The 19567-nt window shown below is 43.6% G+C and overlaps 1 protein-coding gene across 2 annotated transcripts in view; it reads left to right on the top strand.

The window, feature by feature from the left end:
* The window catches only part of PALLD (palladin, cytoskeletal associated protein), a 240054-nt gene that overhangs the window by 169981 nt on the left and 50506 nt on the right, over nt 1-19567 (top strand). Inside the window, exon 1 of one of the 2 annotated variants that reach the window (XM_012813870.2) lies at nt 6665-6720. The exons of the other annotated variant lie outside the window; for it this stretch is intronic. The gene's annotated coding sequence lies outside the window, so the exon portion shown is untranslated. Of the gene's footprint in view, nt 1-6664; nt 6721-19567 lie in introns of those variants that run through there. 2 annotated transcript variants of the gene reach the window in all.

Here is a 19567-nt window from a genome sequence, read left to right as displayed (position 1 = left end):
ACAGATACCCTGCACCAAATAGGGGTGGGCCACACTAGCCCTGTGCCAGAACCAACCAGCTGGAGAGAATTTTAGAGATCAAGTCATCCAACCTCTCCCTGAATAAAGGAGACATTGAGATTAGTGGACTTTTGCCTCAAAACCTCACTTCCAAGAGGACTCAGGGCCTAGTGAGATCTTTTGTTACGCTGAAAGTCTAAAGGGGTATGCAATCATGAAGAACCTGGCTTAGGAAGTGTTTGACCAAACAGAGCTTTTGTTTAGTTTTGGATTTTTATTTTATCTTATTTTATTTTATTGTGGCAAAAGTGCGTTCTTTTCAGTACAAAGAAGTTGAAAAGGAAATCTTTAGGCACTTAACAACTGAGAAGTAGAGCATTTTGCAGACAAGGTCAAGTGACTCCAGATCAGGGGAGAGCTTGGGGTGAAGTGGGGTGAGTGGGTAACCTGGTAGTGTCAAGAGCCAGGTGCTAACTTGGAGACACCTCTGCCCTGGCTGAAGCCTTCAACCTGATGCCGCCAACTCATTCTTCAGACTCAAGGTCCAACTTCTCAGTGCTTCAGGGATTTTTGTTAGGCCTTTTAAGGGTATGGAAATGAATTAACTATTCTGTTCACCTACACTCTAGCGATATGCTTTCAGTGGGCAGTTTTATTTTCCCAGATGTGCAGATTGTTCACAAGGGAGTTATGAGTAATTAACTTGTAAAAGAAACGTCCAGATGAATGAATAACTGCAAAGCACCTGTTGTTAACAGCTGATTTTTGTCTCTTCACTTAGATTATAAAGAGCTTGAGAACATGAGACCGTGTTTTCTGCTTTTGAAAACCTGTGACGCCTACTGATCTGTGTTCACATGGAAGACAATTGTGAATGGAGAATAGGTGGTGTGACTTGTCTATATCTAATGAAAGGAGCAGGTCAAGGGCTCAGATGGATGCCAGCGTTCTGAGATCAGGACTGCAAGTGACCTTCCTGGGCCTCAGGCACTTTTGCCTTTGTAGGTTGCTTTCTCCATGAAAAAGAAAAGATAGATTTATATTTTACAGTTGTATTATTTAAAATGAATAGAATCCAGGATAGATTTTTTTATTACACAGTCACTATTGTTATATTCATACTTATTGTATTCATCTACATTCCTTTTTTTCCTTCTGAATTTACTAAAAATAAGTTTCTTCTGTGGGTTGCCAAAAGTACCATTGGCCAAGATTATGTACCTGATCATAGTGTTTATGATTATGAAGTGCCTTTGTCCGTAATCTAAGGCACAAGCCTGTGCCTAAGATTATGGACAAAGGCACTTCATAAAACCCCAACTGTCCTCATCTATTTTCACCCTTGTTGTAAGAAATGTAAACATTGCTAGTATCCTTTAACTTCTCTTATTTTTCCCCAATGTTATCTCTTTAAATAATACCAAATGGCCTAGAAAATCCAGTGTGTCCCTACCCACCACACTCTGCTCAGGCTGCACATGTCCAGCCTTTTGTTCATAATATGACCATGAGGCAGGTGTCAGAATCCAAAATTCATTCCTCCATGATGCTGATGACTGTGCCTGTGTTCTCTAAAATGGAGTCAGTTTAAGAGGAAAAGTTTTGTCAGGCCAGTTTATTCATTGCTAGGACACAAGGTTTTGTTCAGCATCTGACATTGGGCAAACAAGGGAACAATGGCACCAAAGTTACATCAAGCTCCTACTTGTACCACCCACAAAGGAAGATGGAATTATACTGTTACCATCTATAAGCTGTAAGCTAATGAACCGAGTGCAACAATGGGCCAAAACATGCGTGTACCTGTTGCCAATAAATCAATCTCTAATGAGACCTTTTGCAAAAATAGAGGTAATAATGTGAAGAGGGCTTGGCTTTTAAAGAGGCGAGACTGTGTTTCTGGGAGCAGCAGTAATAGCCAAACTGTGTGTTTTCTGTGTGAACACTAGGAAGATGTTAAGATGTCATCAGAGATAAGTGTTAAGAGAATCAGCTGAGGAAGTTATGCATCATCTTACCAGTAACTCTGTGAATTGTTATTGGGATTGATATAAATGTGTGTATACATATGTTAATATCATAATTATATATGTGATATAAAATGAGATAAGTATAACTCTAATAATAATTATGCCATATTGTCTGTCATCAACCACTATATTAATAAAACATGGCTTAAGGTTTTTCTCATGTAGGATAAAGTTAAACTAAGCAGTCAACTGATGATAATATTTACCATTTATTCAGGGGACTCACACAAAAAGGGAAATTCTTCCCTTTAATGCTGCCTCTTTAGTAATCCACATGGAATCTGGATGATTCTGTCATAGCTGGCGTAACCTGTCTGATTTGGAAAAGGGGATTGAGTGATGAGTCAGGTTCTTCTGTGGATCAAGCAGGACATGCCTGGAAGCTGCCTTAACTTAGCCTGGCTTAGCTGTTTGAAGGTGCGAGATTGTACCTTTCAGAGCAAGCGGGCACTGTCATGTTCTGTGTGACCCAGTGTTTTATGTCTGCTGGACTCCAGTCACATCTATGCAAGTACAAACTGTTCCATTTCTTTTTTCTTCATCCTTTCTCCCTTTTCTTTTCTTTTTTTTTTTTTTTGAGACAGAGCCTCAAGCTGTCCCCCTGGGTAGAGTGCCATGGCTTCACTGCTCACAGCAATCTCCAACTCCTGGGCTCAAGTGAGTCTCCTGCCTCAGCCTCCCAAGTAGCTGGGACCACAGGCGCCCGCCACAACGCCCGGCTATTTTTTGGTTGCAGCCATTATTGTTGTTTGGCAGGCCCGGGCTGGATTCGAACCTGCCACCTTAGGTGTATGTGGCTGGCGCCTTAGCCACTTGAGCCACAGGCGCCGAGCCCTTTCTCCCTTTTCTTAATAAAACATTACGTACAAATCAAAGAGCCATAAACATTATCTTGGCCCAAGGGATACATTAATGTGTTTTATGCCAAAAGTATGAATTGTCCTTGGAGGTTTGCTCTTTCCCTCCATCCCAAATGGTATTCATGATCAAGTGATGTGGGGTGATTAGCCTATTAGCCTAGAAGACCCACACATTAATTTTTAAAAGTTTCTCACTTTTGAGCTGTGTGCAAGTGGCTCATGCCTGTCATTCCAGCACTCTCAGAAGCCAAAGTGGGTAGATCTGTTGAGCTCAGGAGTTTGAGACCAGACTGAGCAAGAGTGAGACCCTGTCTTTACTTAAAAAGCAAAACAAAACCAGCCAGGCATTTGTGGTAGGCCCCTATAGTCCTGGCTACTCAAGAGGATTGCTTGAGCTCAGGAGTTTGAGGTTGCTGTGAGCTGTAATGACATCACAGCACTCTATAAGAGGGCAACAACGTGAGACTCTGTCTCAAAAAAAAAAAAAAAATTCTCACTTGTTAAAATAATTTGTGACTGCTGATAGGGAGACAAATGTGTTTCATGTAATATATTACACTTAACTACAAAGTCCAAATCCAAAGGAGTCCAAGATTTTTAAAAGGTGCTTATTTTTAAAATGAATGGAATAAAAGCTGATCTTAAGCATTCTACTCTAAGAAACATTTTTCCCAAAATAACATTAGTGGGAACCAACATCAGGTAAAATCTCTATGTATAATGTATACATTAATGTAATTTTATAATGTAAAATTTAGTGTGTAATTATTCTACTGTTAGTGCCCTGGTCTTCTTCATGCTGGCTCAGTATAGTTGGGAGCCCTTGCAAAGGTAATTTCTGCACTAGAAGAAATGGGCCATTCAGCCAAGATTTTGTGTCTTTTAAAAAGATAGCAAGACTAAGTCAACAAGGGTTTAAAAATAATATCAAAACACCAGAAGCAAATAGATCTTGACACTGAATTGATATCAGAACACCTGTTGTATATACCATTAAGCACTCTGAGAAATAGAAAAGAGGCCACACTGGAAGCTAAGAATCTGTTAAGAAAATCTCAAATTTTGGTAATTTTCATTAAAGTATTACTTTAAGCAAAATGCTTGAAGAAAATATCAACACTTTTTTGCTGCTACATATAAGTAAAAGAAATGAAAATATGGATTTTGGCCTTAATTCTTAAGTTAGAAGAGCATGGATAAGCAATGTAGATTTGTGGTAGTAGATTTCTAATGGACATTTGGTACTATTGTTAGCAACCCCATTCGATAGAGGGAGAAACTGAAGCATTATAGAAATTTACCTGTTTCAAGGGTATACAGCAAGTAAGCAACAGAATCAGGGTCCTAAAGCAGCCATGTGGATTCAGGGTTGGTGCTTTTTTTTTTTTTTTTTTAATGGAAACAACTGACAAATTTTATTACATGAGTTAATTTTTATTTCTAAGCACAAGGAAAATGAAATATATTTTCTATGCAAAATATCATATACATTAAATAACATACAGTGGTAACAATGCAGTGTAGGTTTCCTGGGAAGCAGACTCTGTGATAGAAATATACAAGCAGGAAGTGTATTGGGCAGTGTCTACCCCTTACATCTTACTTGTAAACCGTAGACCCTTAGGTTTTAGCTAAGGAAGAATGAAGAAGTAACAATCTAAAGAGAAGGTTATTGATCAGAATCTTCAGTGTGCAGGGGAGGATGGAGTATTCTTAGAACTTGGCAGGAATTCTCATCAGCTCTTCTCCTGATAGTTTTAGCAATTCTTGGACTTGTCCAAGGAGATGGCTGAGATGTATCCACACCTCCCACACTTTGTGCATAAAACTTTAAAGTTGAAAATATTAAAATATTCAGGTTTTTGCTGCAGTGCCTTAAATCCTCCTGGATTTCAGCTCTGAAAATGAAGTACGAATGCTGCTTTCAGGGGCCAATAGGTGGGCTGAGATGGATCAAATGGATCCTCCTTTTGCTGCCTCTTGAGAGCAGAGGAAGTGGGGTGCTTTCTCACACCTGCCCTCTCCCTGCCTGTTTCATCCCCACTCTTTCGCATGACAGGTGACACTAGCAGGCTGGTAACTGAAGCTTATGCTGAGAATGCACTCCTAATTCATAAAATCACAGAATTTAAAAACTGTAATTTAAAACTTCCTAAGATTAATTCCATTATTGTGGGAAATCCATAGCTAATGGCACAGACCCTAAGCCCTAACTGTCATCATGGCTCTTTCTTCAAGGTCACAGCAATGGTGTCATTGCTGCCCTAGCCACTTGACATGGGAATGAACAAACTAAAAATTCAAAGAAAGACAAAGTGAAACAGTGCAAGAGTATTAGAACAGAAGCGCTACTAGAAAATCAGAATAGAAAAAGAGGTTTTCACATCGAAAACATTTCCCCACCCCCAAGCCAGTGAGATGTTGGCCTGTTACTCGCAAAAATTAGATGTTGTTGCTTTGCATTATTCCTAGGAAGATGACTACATAGTATATTGTTAGGTTAAAAAAAATGGTTACAAAATTATATATAAACAATGATCTAAGCTGTTTTAAACATATGTTTATACATACAAAAGTGGGAAAGAGTATGCTCTAGGCTGTTAACAATGTTTATCTCTGGGAATAGAATTACAGGGAGCCATTCACTTATAGTTTATTGTTAAGTATTCCACATACATCATTATTCATTTAAAAATCAAAGATATTTCTATGTGCATGAGAAAGACATAAAGAAACCCAGAAACGCTATTGTAAGATACCGGTAATGAAGGTAGGATAAACTCACAGTACTAAAGCATTTAAACACATGGTCTATGGGCTGTTCAAATCTAGTTGGCATTTGTTGGCACTTACTTGGTGAATAATTTACAGACATGGCCTCATACAACAATAGGTTCCGAAAATGTTAGTTACTGTTCATGCATGCATACAGAATTCATTTTATTGAGAAATTATTGTGTGCAAAAGATTTGGTCCCAATAGTCAAGGAGGGCAGCTCTGGCTGGAGAAACAGGTCAGCTGCTATGGGGTCCTACACAGAACTAAGGTGTCTTGAGCTGAGTTTGTGAAAGGAAAAGTTGGTGATCTGGATCTAGGGCTAATCCACAATTTGTCACAAATTTTAGGTAGGTAATTAATTCTGGAGTTAATGAGTCCATTTCCTCCTTTAAAACACTTTTGACCTTAGAAGATCAAAACAAGTGACTCAGGGCTTCCAGGGGTTTTATGACAGGAGAGGATCTAGGGATGGGCACAGTCCCTCACCCTAACCCTAAGGGGTCCTGAGCTAACTTACTGATACACAGAACAGAGTTAAACCAATCAATGAAATCTAGTCATTATCCTTTTTCTTCCTTAGAAAGCAAACATACCCCATGAAAATTTGTGCTTTTCTTTTTTAAATGCTGCACACACTTTTCTCAGTACCTGCACCCCTCCCTCCTCCTCCACTCGCAGTTTTACGCCTTGTGGCTGCTTCCTTTCCCACTACATCCATTTATTGGGGTCTGTAAAGGAAAAGCAATGAAAAAATCATTTCTCTTGGCCTAGGAAAAAAGTTAAATTCTTTCTCATTACCGATTCTTCCGGAAAGTTCCGGGAAGCCCGGAGAAGGGTCCCGAGACCCGCGCGATGCAGAGGGCGGGGCCCGGCTGGGAGGGGCCACGCGACTCGCCTCCTCCGCCCCTTCCCTCCCGCCAGGGACTCTTATTCTGAAGCAGCGCCCGCCCCCTCCCCTCCCCCGGTCGGCGCGGGATATAACGCGCGGCCCGCACGCGCCGCCGGGCTCCGGGAGCGGCGGGCGTGAGAGCGAGGTGGGTGTGAGACCTCAGGTAGGTTTGGACAGCGGGCGGGCAGAGTTCTCGAGTTACGGGAGTGAGGGTGGAGAGGCTGTGGTTGGGATCGGCGCGGAGTACGGAGTTTCCGCCCAGTTGGCTGCCCCCCCCCACCCGCAAGCCGCTGGAAGTTTGCGCCCTGCATCCTTGGATGGGCGCGGCTGCGGGAGACGGTTTGCAGTGGCCCGGGGAGCCCCCGCCTGCCCTTTCCGCCCTCTTTCGCTCAACCCAGGAGGGTCTGGGGCTAGGGAGGGAGGCCGAGGCTGGGCCACAGCGTGGGGGCGGGGAGGGCGATGACCTCATCCCCGGAGCGGGGGGAGGGTCCGCCCGGTCCTCGGGCTTCCCCCGCGCGGCACGTTCGGGGAGGGTTTGTGGGGGCCTGCGGGACTCCCCGGCCGGCGTGGTGCCGGGTGCCCGCAGGTGACGCAGGCTCAGCCTCCGGTCCGCCGGGCTGGGGAGGCCCCGGAGGGAGCGGACGCCCGGCACGGAGCCTCCCGCCCTTGGTCTGGTTGGCGTTCGGGTGGCCGTGCGAGATCCCTGCAGTGACCTCGTAAGGTCCTGTGGTAACACTGTGCGGTCCCTGTGGGATCCTATGGTCACCCTGTGCAGTCCCTGTGGGGCCTTGTGGTGACCTTGCTGTCCCCGTGGGGCCCTGTGGTGACCCTGTGAGATCCCTGTGTGGTCTCTTGTGGCCCAGACCCTGAGAGGGGTGGGATTGGGGCTTCATCCTGCGCTGGACTAAGCGTGGTGACTTGCCTGCGGCTGTGCCGCTCAGTTCCCTCAGGGGAAGCTTGCCCGGGAGAGGCTCCAAAGCCCGATGACCATGACTGGCTGTGCATCCTCGAGGTACCACAGAAGGAGGAGGAGGCAGCGGTGCAGAGACCAGTGTTTACTGTGGGACCTTCGGGGCTGGTCTTGGTCTGGTGGCATCTGGAAGTCATGTACAGAGACAGGCGGTGTCTTGTTTGGCTTCTGGGGAGTTTTTTCCCTTCAAGACGTGGTAGACTTAGGGATGAGAGATTTGAGCGAATTTGTTTTTTCCCATCTGTTTATACTGATGGACATAGGACAACGGTCCCTGGCCATTTTGGCACCAAGGACAAATTTTGTGGAAGACAGTTTCCATAGATGGGAGTAGGGGAGGGGAAGAGGTGGCTGTAAATGGAGACAAAGCTCATCTTCCTTACACCCCCCCCCACACACACACACGGACCCTACCAGCTTGGGGCCACAGGTGCAGGAGAAAGTGTAGAGGTGTGACCTCGGTGCTTCTGTGTGCCTTACAGTGACTGCAAGAGAAAACAGGCGGTCAGTATGTCCTTGACCAATAATCATACAATCCTTTAGAGCAAGGAGTAGGGTAGGTAGCTCGGTGCTAGAATCAAGAAGAAACTGAGTATGTACAGGTAGTACCAAAGCCTGCCACTGTCCTCACCATCTCTTGGGCTGTGTGACAACTCCATGGGCTGAGGAGTGTGGGTAGGTGGCGGGAAGTAATTTAGCTTTATTTGGGAGGATTATTGAAATCCATGAATCATAAAAATCTGATAGCTGGTATGGTACAGTTGCTCACCTGCTTTTTTTATTTTTATTTTTTTGAGACAATCTCACTGTGTTGCTGGCCTGCTTTAGATGATGTAATGACAGTGTGTCTAACTAATCCCAGGTTGGAGGACACTGGTCCTGTCCACCCAGGATAGCCATACTACTTATAGCAGCCTTACTCTTGCTTCAGTATATCCTTATGGGCTCTAGATACAATTTTTAGTTGATGTTTTTAAACTTTAAAGATAAAGGCCAGGTCTTGGCGCCTGTAGCTCAGCAGCTAGGGTGCTGGCCACATACACTGGAGCTTGTGGATTCACATCTAGCCTGGGCCTGCCAAACAACAACTACAACAAAAAAATAGCTGGGTGTTGTGGCGGGTGCTTGTAGTCCCAGCTACTTGGGAGGCTAAGGCAAGAGAATCGCTTAAACCCAAGAGTTGGAGGTTGCTGTGAGCTGTGATGTCACCGCACACTACTGAGGGTGACAAAATGAGACTCTGTCTCAAAAAAAAGAAAATACAGGCCCGGTGCAGTGGCTCATGCCTATAATCCCAGCACTTGAGATTGTCTGAGCTCACAGGTTTGAGATCAGCCTGAGCCAGAGCGAGACCTTGTCTCTAAAAAGAATAGCCAGGTGTAGTGGCAAGCGCCTGTAGTCCCAGCTAGTTGAGAGGCTGAGGCAAGAAAATTGCTTAAGCCCAGGAGTTGGAGGTTGCTGTGAGCTGTGATGCCACCGCACTCCACTGAAGATGACAAGTGAAACTGTGTCTCAAAAACAATAATAATAAAATAAAACAAACTTTTAAAGATACAGAATAAAATTGAATGTTACCATATTGCATTGTGGTTGATCTTCAATATGTTACTGTATTATCTTCTTAACTCTAAAGCTAGTATTTGTTAAACTTTCCTTATGAATTGTATTATGTGTTCTACTTTTTTTTTTTATTTAAATCATAGATGTGTACATTAATGCAATCATGGAGTACAGTGTGGTGTTTTCATATACAATTTGAAATATTTTCATCAAACTGATTAACATAACATGTCATTTTCTTACTGTGTTGAGACATTTATATTCTACTTTTAGAAAGATTCACTTGTACCCTTATGTGTTCTACTTTTGAGGGTGGTTGCTTTTTTCCAAAATATTATTTTACCCAGGTTACAGTAAATCTTTGACTCTGCTATGTTTGAATCAAATAATTGGTACTGAAATATAAAGCATTTCTTGGACATCATCAAGACACCCACTGCTTAAAATGCTAAAGTCATTATTTCAAGAGGAAAATATTAATTCAGTTATTAGTTATGCAAACAATTGTTGGTATTTCCCCTTTCTAGATTTCTTTAATTGAGAACTACAGAAGTATGTATTAGACATTGTGTTTTCTGTATACTTACATTTAATTTCATGTCAAAATGTGCTGTACTTTTTCAACATTTATTTTGGAAGATCCTGATAAACATTGAGCAATTAAAATTCACTATACTTCAAAGATTACCTACTATTTAATATCTCACAGAACATTCCTCTTTCTCAAGTAAATAGGAGAAGTAGACATTAAATGTACACCTGAAAATAACTATGTGTTAGAAGAGCACCAAACTGTGGACTTGCTCCTAAAACCCTGTCTCAGAAAAACACCCAGGAAGATGTACATTTTATACACAGTAGCCCGTCTCCGTAATATTCTTCTGAGATACAGTAGAAGAAATGAAACTTGATCACATTTTACAGAAAGATGCAGAGAAAGTAAGGGTTTTTTTCCAAGACCCTACAGAGCTAAAACTGAGGGGCCGAGCCTCACTTTTGTCCTCCAGGATTTTAGCCCTAGTGACCCCCTCAAGTTCACACGAATTCAAAGGAATTTTTTTTTTTTTTTTTGGCAGCATTTACTTTGTTGACCTCAGTAGGATGCCATGGCATTATTATAGCTCACAGCAATCGCAAACTCTGGGCTCTAGCGTTTGCCTTGCCCCAGTCTTTCTATTTTTAGTAAAGCTGGGGTCTCACTGTTGCTTAGGCTGGTTTCAAAGTCCTGAGCTCAAGCAGTCCACCTGCCTCCGCCTCCCAGAGTGCTAGGATTACAGGCATGAGCTGCTGCCAAGGATATTTTTTTTTAAACAGGGAAGCTCTGTACCAGATTTTATCAGAGAATAAAGAATGAGAGCTGGTAGATGAGAAAGATTTCATTCAGAGAGTTATAATGACTAGAAAGCACTGCCCCATTCTTCAAGAAGAGCACAGAGCTGAAGTAGAAGCAGGAAAGCCCAGGGTGTCAGAAGGAGGTGCTGTCCTGAAACTAGTGGCCGATATGGGGTTCCACCCAACCCAGTGGGCTGCTTAAGGCTTAGATTTCTAAATCTTAGCTGCACTATTGGTTCTGTGCTGTAAGGTTAGCCATAATTGATAAGGTAAGCCATTCCAGTTAGGTGAGCCTCTGTTTCTTTTGTATTTTAGATAATAGCTGTGTGAGGAAGCAGACTGAAATGTGTAAGGTTAGCTAATGTCAGTTCCTGGTGTCCCTCTGTTCATGCCTTGGATCAGGTACAAAGCTCTGCCACCACTATGGTAAGCTAAGATAGTGATTTCCAGTTTGGCACCAACCATAAAGTCTAAATTGGTAGAAAAGATTTCCTCTGTGAGGGAGAAGCTGCCATTTGCAGACAAGGTTTATCAGCCAGAAAAAATGAATAATAGCCATTTTCTGGTTTCTGTTGGCAGAAACTTTGCTTTTGGGGGAGCATATAGAAGTGTTAAAATAGATTCATTAGAAGATGCACAAAACCAACTAAACGGAATAGATCAGGACTGTCCAACCTTTTCTTTCTCCGCCACACATTAGAAGGGTAAGAGTTGCCCTGGGCCACACATTAAATACACAGTGAAACACTAATGAAAGCTGATGAACAAAGAAAAAGGCCTGTGTATACTTTTTGTGATATGCAGCACCAAAGATAAGAAAAAAAAGTTCTCACCAAGTCAGCATGCAGCCACAGGTTGGACACCTGTGGAGAGAGAACTAACTTTTGTTAAGACGCTGTCACTAACAGCTGTCACCCTTTATTCTCATAGTACTCCTAGAGGTGGGCCTGCCATATTTCCTATATCCAGTAAAGGTAAGATTCTTAAAGTTGATGTTGATACTCATGTAAGGTGAACAGACTTTAACCTTTGTAAAGCGGGACAACATGGCTGGGTGGCAAGGCAGGGCGGGGCAGGGGACAGGGCAGGGCAGGGCCTGACAACAATGGAAACTTTGATAAGCAGTTCTCGATAATCACTTCTCAACAATTATTTGTTATTATTACAGTTTAACATTATAAAATTAACAAAAATAATGTAAAACTCATATTCTGGCGAAATAGCCACATGGCAGCCGAAAACCGTATATTCCCTTCCTGTTCTCCTGCCTGTTCATGCATTCTTTCCAAAAATCGGGACTTTTTTAAAATGCCGCAGGACAAATTGTTGAAAAGCAGGACTGTCTCGCCAAAAGCGGGGCATCTGGTCACCCTATTTATTCATGACATTTACGATGCCTTCCCCACTTAGAAGCACACAGGGCCTGGCTTTGCCAGTCATCCCTCCCACCGCAGAGCTTTAGGAAGCTGAGGCCAGGAGTTTGAGGAGAAGGCAGCCCCTAGCCCTGGAGTGGGTCTATTGCTGGGATCTCCAAACACACTTTTTTATTAAAACTGTCATACTTAGTGGTTAGGTGCCCAGGATAGTAGAAATCACAGCTATAGTACCAAGCTACCATATATAACACCAACCACTCCAACATGAGGTTTTCAGGGTTTAAAATCCCAGCAACAATGGCAAAAGGGATCTCATCTTCTCTTGTTTCCCATTTAAGCCCTGGAGGGAAAATACAGGTGTGCAGAGATGCATTTCCTTTTATGGAGACCTCACCTGGACCTGCAGAGCTGTTGGGAGAGGGACCTTGGTTGTGGCTGGTTTGTGGCAACAGGGAAGAGAAGGGGGGCAAGAGGGCAAAGGTACCGTTTGGTGTCCTCACCAGGGGCGCTGTTTTGGATGCTTGTTGGTGTGAGCTGCCTATTGACTGACATTTCCTTACTAAACATAATTTTTGTTACAAAACCTTGACCTTATCCCTACTTAGTTGTGTATTTGGTATTTAAATTTGGGTAAGGTTTAAATGGAATCCTCAAGTCTACTAAGTTTCTCTCTTTTTTTTGGAGACAGAGCCTCAAGCTGTCCCCCTGGGTAGAGTGCTGTGGCATCACAGCTCAAAGCAACCTCCAACTCCTGGGCTCAAGCGAGTCTCCTGCTTCAGCCTCCCAAGTAGCTGGGACCACAGGCGCCTGCCACAGTGCCTGGCTATTTTTTGGTTGCAGCCGTCATTGTTGTTTTTGGTGGGCCCAAGCTGGATTTGAACCTGCCACCTTAGGTGTATGTGGCTGGCGCCTTAGCCACTTGAGCCATGGGCGCCAAGCCAAGTTTCTCAAACCAGTACTTATTTGGGGCTGGAGAGACTCAAGAATAGCTGGGATGCTAATGTATAGATGATAAGGTTCTAATTAATCCTAGAATAGGTACCACTCATTGACTTCCAATCAGAAAATATACTAAAATATTTTAACACACTTTATGTCATTTATTTCTCACCACAATACCATAAGGTAATTTAGCACTGCCATCTTAAAAATGATCAAAGTAAGATTTTTGAAAATGTAATTCACCCTGAGTCACACAGATCAGAAATGGCAGTTCTGAACCAGGCATTTTGAGATACCAAGGTGGCTGGATTGCTTGATGGCAGGAACATAAAAAGTTAGGCTGGACAACATAGCAAGATCCCATCTCTTAAAAAAAAACAAACCTTAGGCATGGTGGTAGGCACCTATAGTTCCAGCTACTCAGGAGACTGAGACAGGAGGACCCCTTGAACCTGGGGGTTGGAGGCTCCATTGAGCTGTGCTTTCCAATCCGGATGACAAAGCAAAGCCTGTCTCAGAAAAAAATGACAGGATTGGGACCCCATTAATCTCATTAATTCAGCTCAACAAATACTGTTGAGCAAGTCCTATGCCCCTAAAGTTCTGTTAGAGTCTGGGAATAAAGCAGTGAACTAAATGGACAAAGATGCAAAAATCTTTGTCCTCATGGAGCTTCTATACCATTGATAGGAGACAAACCATAAATAAAATAAACCAAATGTCTAGTGTTTCACATGAAATTATGTGAAATAAAGCTTGGGAAGGGGACAAGGAGTGTCGAGTGGAGGTACAATTTGTGGGGCTGAAGGTACAGCTGGTGAGCGGCAAGACATCGGCAGGTCGTTATGGTACCTATGGTCTTGGTTCTCACAGCAAACCATTTTATTTTGTAACTCCAAATTTTTGAGTCCATGCCATTCTTATTAGTCATTGCAGACACTCCAGCTGGTGACTGGGGCAGTGTCCAGGGAAACTGATGAAGGGCCTGATCTTTTCTGTGCTCAGGTCAGGAGAGATGGGGACAGGAATTGGGGGACAGCTCAGGGAAGGCTGGATCTGGGGCAGGAGCAGAGGGCGAGAGGTTCTCTTGTGTGCCAGAAAAGGGGAAGTTTGGTTAGGGCTGGGAAGGAATGGTGGTTTGAGGGGAGAGATGGGAAACCTGGGGAAAGGGAACTTGAATTTAGGTGTGAACTGTGCCCTTGGGATCTGCCCAGGTCAAACTCAACATCCACAGCATGCTGGGCTCAGAATTCAGTGACCCACTTCATTTCGTTAAGAATGAAGCTGGCTTTTGGTTACTGCCTTCATCTGTCCCTTACTCTGAGTCCACGTGTGGTTAGTGCTTGTTGAGTGCCTGCTACAGCAAATCCACACCCTTGTCTAGAAATTTCATTTAGAATTCTCTCTTTTCATTGGCATATTGCTCTCTCCCTTTTCTGAGATGCACAGACACTTATAATCAAAAGACAGCACTTGTGTACCAGTTTATTCTGCTAATTATTTCTTTGATTTGTTCCTGTCTCCCTAATGGATTAATTTTTAGATTTAGATTATGAAAGAATTCTTTTTTTTTCTTTGAGACAGAGTCTCACTGTGCACTGGATAGAGTGCTGTGATGTCATCGGAGTACACAGCAACCTCAAACTCCTGGGGTCAAGAGACCCTCCTGCCTCAACCTCCCAAGTAGCTGGAACCACAGACACCTGCCACCATGCCTGGCTAGTTTTTCTATTATTAGTAGAGACAGGGTCTCACTCTTGCTCAGGCTGGTCTCGAATGCCTGATCTCCTGGGATCCTTCTGCCTCAGCCTCCTAGAGTGCTGGGATTACAGGCATTGAGCCACCAGACCTGGCCAAAAGAATTTTTAATTGTATGTCCTTTTATAAATGCTCTCTGAGGGCTACCTAAATCAGACCTCCTTCCTACTCAGTTGTGCTTTTTTTGAGGGCAGCAAAGTGGCACACTGTGGGGGTACACACACTATAGGCCCTTAGCTGGGAACAGGAAAACCAACTGCAGTGGATAGAATGACAGGGAAGTAGTACAGTGGGCATCTGTGATCTCAACCTGGTAAGGGACAAGGAAATGAGTGAAGTAGCTGGGGTCCAAGGGCAGTTACAAGGTACAAGTAGCTGCACTTGGTGTTTGGGGGTATTTGAGGACTAAGGGTGACTCCTAAGGGTCTGCTAAGCAGCAGGGGGATGGTCTGCCACTCCCAGAAAAGGACAAGGAATGGAGTGGCTCTGAGGGAGCCAAGTTTAGTTTTAGAGTCCCAAGTGGAGTGATGTCCAGGAGGCAGTTAGATATCTCAGGCTGACAGTCTGGGAGGAGATGTGAGAGGGAGACTGATTTGGGTTTTTGCTCCAATTGAAAGCATAAAGTGAGAAAATTGGGCTGTCAGTGTCCGAAGGCCAAGTAAAGACACCCTGTTCCTGAGTCAGCTATGCTGCAGTCTGCAGAAACTGCCTGGTGACTGGATATCAAAGGGCAGTGTATCCCAGTAAAACCACAAATGAGGTGGTTCAAGACTGGAGTTGGAGAAATGTTTGGTTTTTCTTGGTAAAGTCTCACTTTCTACTTACTTGTCTTCATAACTATAAATGGATATATTAGTATAGAAGGTGACATGGAGATTTTTCAAGAAATCTGTTTTTGGCTAAGAGGAGACAAAATGGACCCAAACGTGCACTTTACATACCAGCCTGTCCTGTGACATGGGATGTTTGAGCACACACTGTGCACACCAGGGGCTACAAATCTGTCCAGGCAAGTGATTGCAAGAAACCTAGAGGAGACAAGAAGTTGGTCCTTACCTCCCCAGGGGTTTTATTTGCAAGGAAGAGAGTGGTACGTAAGAATTTGCAAATCTGGCTTGGTGCCTGTGGCTCAAGCGGCTAAGGCGCCAGCCACATACACCTAAGGTGGCGGGTTCGAATCCCCAGCCCGGGACCGCCAAACAACAATGATGGCTGCAACCAAAAAATGGCCAGGCGTTGTGGCGGGCGCCTGTAGTCCCAGCTACTTGGGAGGCTGAGGCAGGAGACTCGCTTGAGCCCAGGAGTTGGAGGTTGCTGTGAGCATGATGCCATGGCACTCTACCCAGGGGGATAGCTTGAGGCTCCTGTCTCAAAAAAAAAAAAAAAAAAGAATTTGCAAATCTTTTTGAAGGGAAAAAAACAATCATCTATGATGAGATGACAACTTTCCAAGTCCATGATGACTCCTTGGCCCTTTTCGTACATAACCAGCAAGAGTTGTCAGTTTGCAAACATAAGGAAATCACTGTTTAATACTGGTTCGTCTGGGCTGGGCCAGGTGTCTCACGCCTGTAATCCTAGCACTCTGGGAGGTCGAGGCGGGTGGATTGCCTGAGCTTATGGGTTTGAGACCAGCCTGAGCCAGAGCAAGGCCCTGTCTCTAGAAATAGCCAGGTGATGTGGCAGGTGCCTGTAGTCCCAGTACTTGGGAGGCTGAGACAAGAAAATTGCTTAAACCCAGGAGTTTGAGGTTGCTGTGAATTATGGTGCATGTCACTCTACCTAGGGTGACAAAGTGAGACTTTGTTTCAAAAAAAAAAAATGAGTTCGTGTTTTGCTTTTCCAGATCTGTCCAATAAAGTGGTAGGTGCTCAGTGACAGCACCAGATGTGTAACAGTGCCAGACCTTCACTAGGGTCAGCTTCTAGGCTTAGGATACAAATGAGTGATGTAGCCCAACAAATCACTTAGAAAACATTTTGGAATTATTTTATACTTAGAGGTTTTTTTAAAGCCTGCGTTTTGACCCATCACAAACATATCAGGGTTGAGGTATGTGCGGTGCAGTGATGGTGAGGGGAGACTTCCCATTTGTTTAAAATACCAGGATATTTACTGTTTCCCCATAGGGGAGTGGATTAGGTAGAGGATCTCACTTTCACACTTCAGATTCTTAAAAATTAAAGATTCCCCAGGTGCACTTTTTATAGGACTTGGACTTCCAGAGTCTGACTGTGTTTTTCTTTTGAGCACATGTAGCATCTTCTGAGGTATGGGGTGACACTGCCACTGGAAAATGGTGCTGAGGACTGCTGTAGAATGTTTTGATCTGGGAAAGTCAGGTTGGGAACACTGATTACAAATTCAGGAAGAACTTTTTTAAGTGTAAATGTTACATGCTACATAAAAACCTGAATAGTTTACTTGGGAAAGTCACCTGAATGCCAGAGTGTGGTAGGCTCCTGAGGACACCTCACGGTGCCACATTCTGCACCTTGGCTACCTGCCCCTGGCCAGCAGCTGAGTGGAACATGAAGTGGTGGTGTTGAGTGGACACTCAGTGTGGGGTTGCCATCACCATGCTCACACTTGTCTGGCTGCTCAGTCTGAAGTCTGATCCTTCTGTGTCATTGTCATGTCTATAGCTCCCTGGCAAGCTCGGTGTGGCTTCTACAAGTCTGCTTAGGGCTCATTTTTCCTGTGTGTTTATTTTATGACCCTGTCATTTTCAGTTTGTCACTTGCCAAGCCAAATACAGATCAGAAAATGAAAAGAAAGGACATGCACCTTGAAGTCTGGTATGTTTGCTCGGTGTCCTGTGGCTCTAGTTGTTTGATTTTACCATAGTACCGCACTGAAATCTGTGATTGTGATATACTTCAGAGTTACACTGATAGTGAATGGTCACATCATCCTGGGTCGGGTTATGATGCTTTAAACAAACAGTAATTATGTAGCATTTGCATAATACAGCAATGTAATACAGCTACATTGTTATATTCAGTTATTTGAAGAATTAGCAAAGAATAAGACCCAGTATCTTGAAACAAATTCTGGTTGCACAGTTGTCTCTGCTGTGAGTCTGGGGCATAATTTCTCTCATGTATGGCTTTCTTCTGACTCTGAGGTAGTGTGCTCATCATTTATTCACTATGCATGTAGGTCTGGTTTCAGATTCAGCATCCTTTCTGCCACATTCATTAAAATTAAAAAAAATTCACTTTTATTGGCTGCAGGCATCCAACTAAAATTACCAATGAGGAAAATATTCATGACATTCTGTCTCTCTGCGATCTTATTAAAGTTAAAGCATTCTGAAACCACAGGATCTGAGTAAACACATTGGTTATCTTCTGGCAAGACTGATTCTTTCCTTGGCCACCCAGAAACCTGCCTGTTGGGGTAGCTGTCCTGGGTCGATAATGCAGTCAGGTGTACAGCTGTGTTAGTAACTTGCAGGCCTCTTGCTTTGTGCTTCCTCCTTTCATTTTTATGAACTCTCAGAGGAAATGGCTGTATCCCGAGTCTGACCTCTGTGGCTCTTTACAGACAGCCTACCCTGCCTTTGGGTCTGTTTGCTTCTCTTCAAATAAAGAGGCAGCACTAGGCCCTGTGGGCTTCACAGTCTCCACTTTTGGAGGAGGGCTTGGAAGACATCTTGTTTGGTCCTGTCGCCATCCACAGCCTCTTTTCACTCTCATGAAGTGTTTGCTTAAGACACTTAAGTTGATGGCCACGGCAGAGCCTATGGCTCAGTAGGGCATCAGCCCTATATACCTAGAGTGGCAGGTTCAAACCCGGCCCCTGCCAAACTGCAGCAAAAAATAGCCAGGCATTGTGGCAGGCGCCTGTGGTCCCAGCTACTCGGAAGGCTGAGGCAAGAGAATCGCCTAAGCCCAGGAGTTGGAGGTTGCTGTGAGCTGTGACACTACAGCACTCTACTGAGGGCAACAAAGTGAGGCTCTTTGTGTCTTAAAAAAAAAGAAGAAGAAGTTGATGGCCTTATGGACTATAATTTCCTAGTGTTACAGAAGTAAAAAGGTAAATTTTAGATATAAGTAAGTTCCACGTTCTAGTTCAGATTACAAGCCTGTACATAATCAGTAAAATTAGATTAGAAGTGAAAGCTGCTCCCAAGTTCCAAGTGCCTATTACACAAAGAATGATGATAGAGGTGGCTCAGCAAATGTGTAGTTGTGTACCTGTCGTGGTGTATAGCCCCTGGGGAAATACATGGTGCCACCCAACATAACTGGCTTTTGAGCATGATTAGTAGGGTGTTGCCAAAAAAGAATTCTAAATGCAGTAAGGTTTACCAGTACTGGGCCAGGGAACTTAAATAAAAGACTTCCCTGCAAATCTTTGGAATTTTTTATGCTAATTCACATTTTAAGAGATAACATCCTTGGGATATATTGTAATTTGGGGAATCTGAAATGATTAATGAATCAGTAACCTCCAGACTAGCCGATAAAATCATAGGCTCCCTCTGGTCAGGAGTTTATCTATTAGTTTAGCTCAAGTTAGGAGTTTTTAAAAAGAGTATTTTAAATTTACATTGGATTTTCAGTGATCTCAGATAGTTCTTAGACCTTGGGATAAGCACATGTAGTAAGTACTTACGTGTTGTAAGAGTTCTGTTGATACAACGCTGCAGTCATGGTTCTAGCCCCCACTCCAGATGCCCATGCTATAAGTGAGATGTCGTCCCCCTCCTGTCCAGAGGGATGTTAGGGAAAACATAGTCTCCCCATTATCTTGTGTCTTTGATGTGTACATTAGTAAATTCTTTGGCTATTTTAGACAGCAAGGAGGCTTATCACATGAATTGCTTCCATATTAGGCATTTTGAAGATATGGTAATCACATGAGGTATTTGAAAAAATGGAGATAGTTGAATGCAGAGGCTTCCTTGGGGCAAGGAGAGTGAAGAATTCAGTCAAATGATGTCACCCAAGGATAGCAAGCCTCTTTTTTTTATTATTATTATTATTATTATTTTTGAGACAGAGCCTCAAGCTGTCCCCCTGGGTAGAGTGCCGTGGCATCACAGCTCACAGCAACCTCCAACT

Source organism: Otolemur garnettii, unplaced genomic scaffold, assembly GCF_000181295.1.
Source record: "Otolemur garnettii isolate 467f Iridium unplaced genomic scaffold, OtoGar3 scaffold00324, whole genome shotgun sequence".
NCBI classification, from domain to species: domain Eukaryota; kingdom Metazoa; phylum Chordata; class Mammalia; order Primates; family Galagidae; genus Otolemur; species Otolemur garnettii.
The sequence above is the reverse complement of the archived record's forward strand: the minus strand, read 5'-3'. Positions and strand labels throughout refer to the sequence as shown.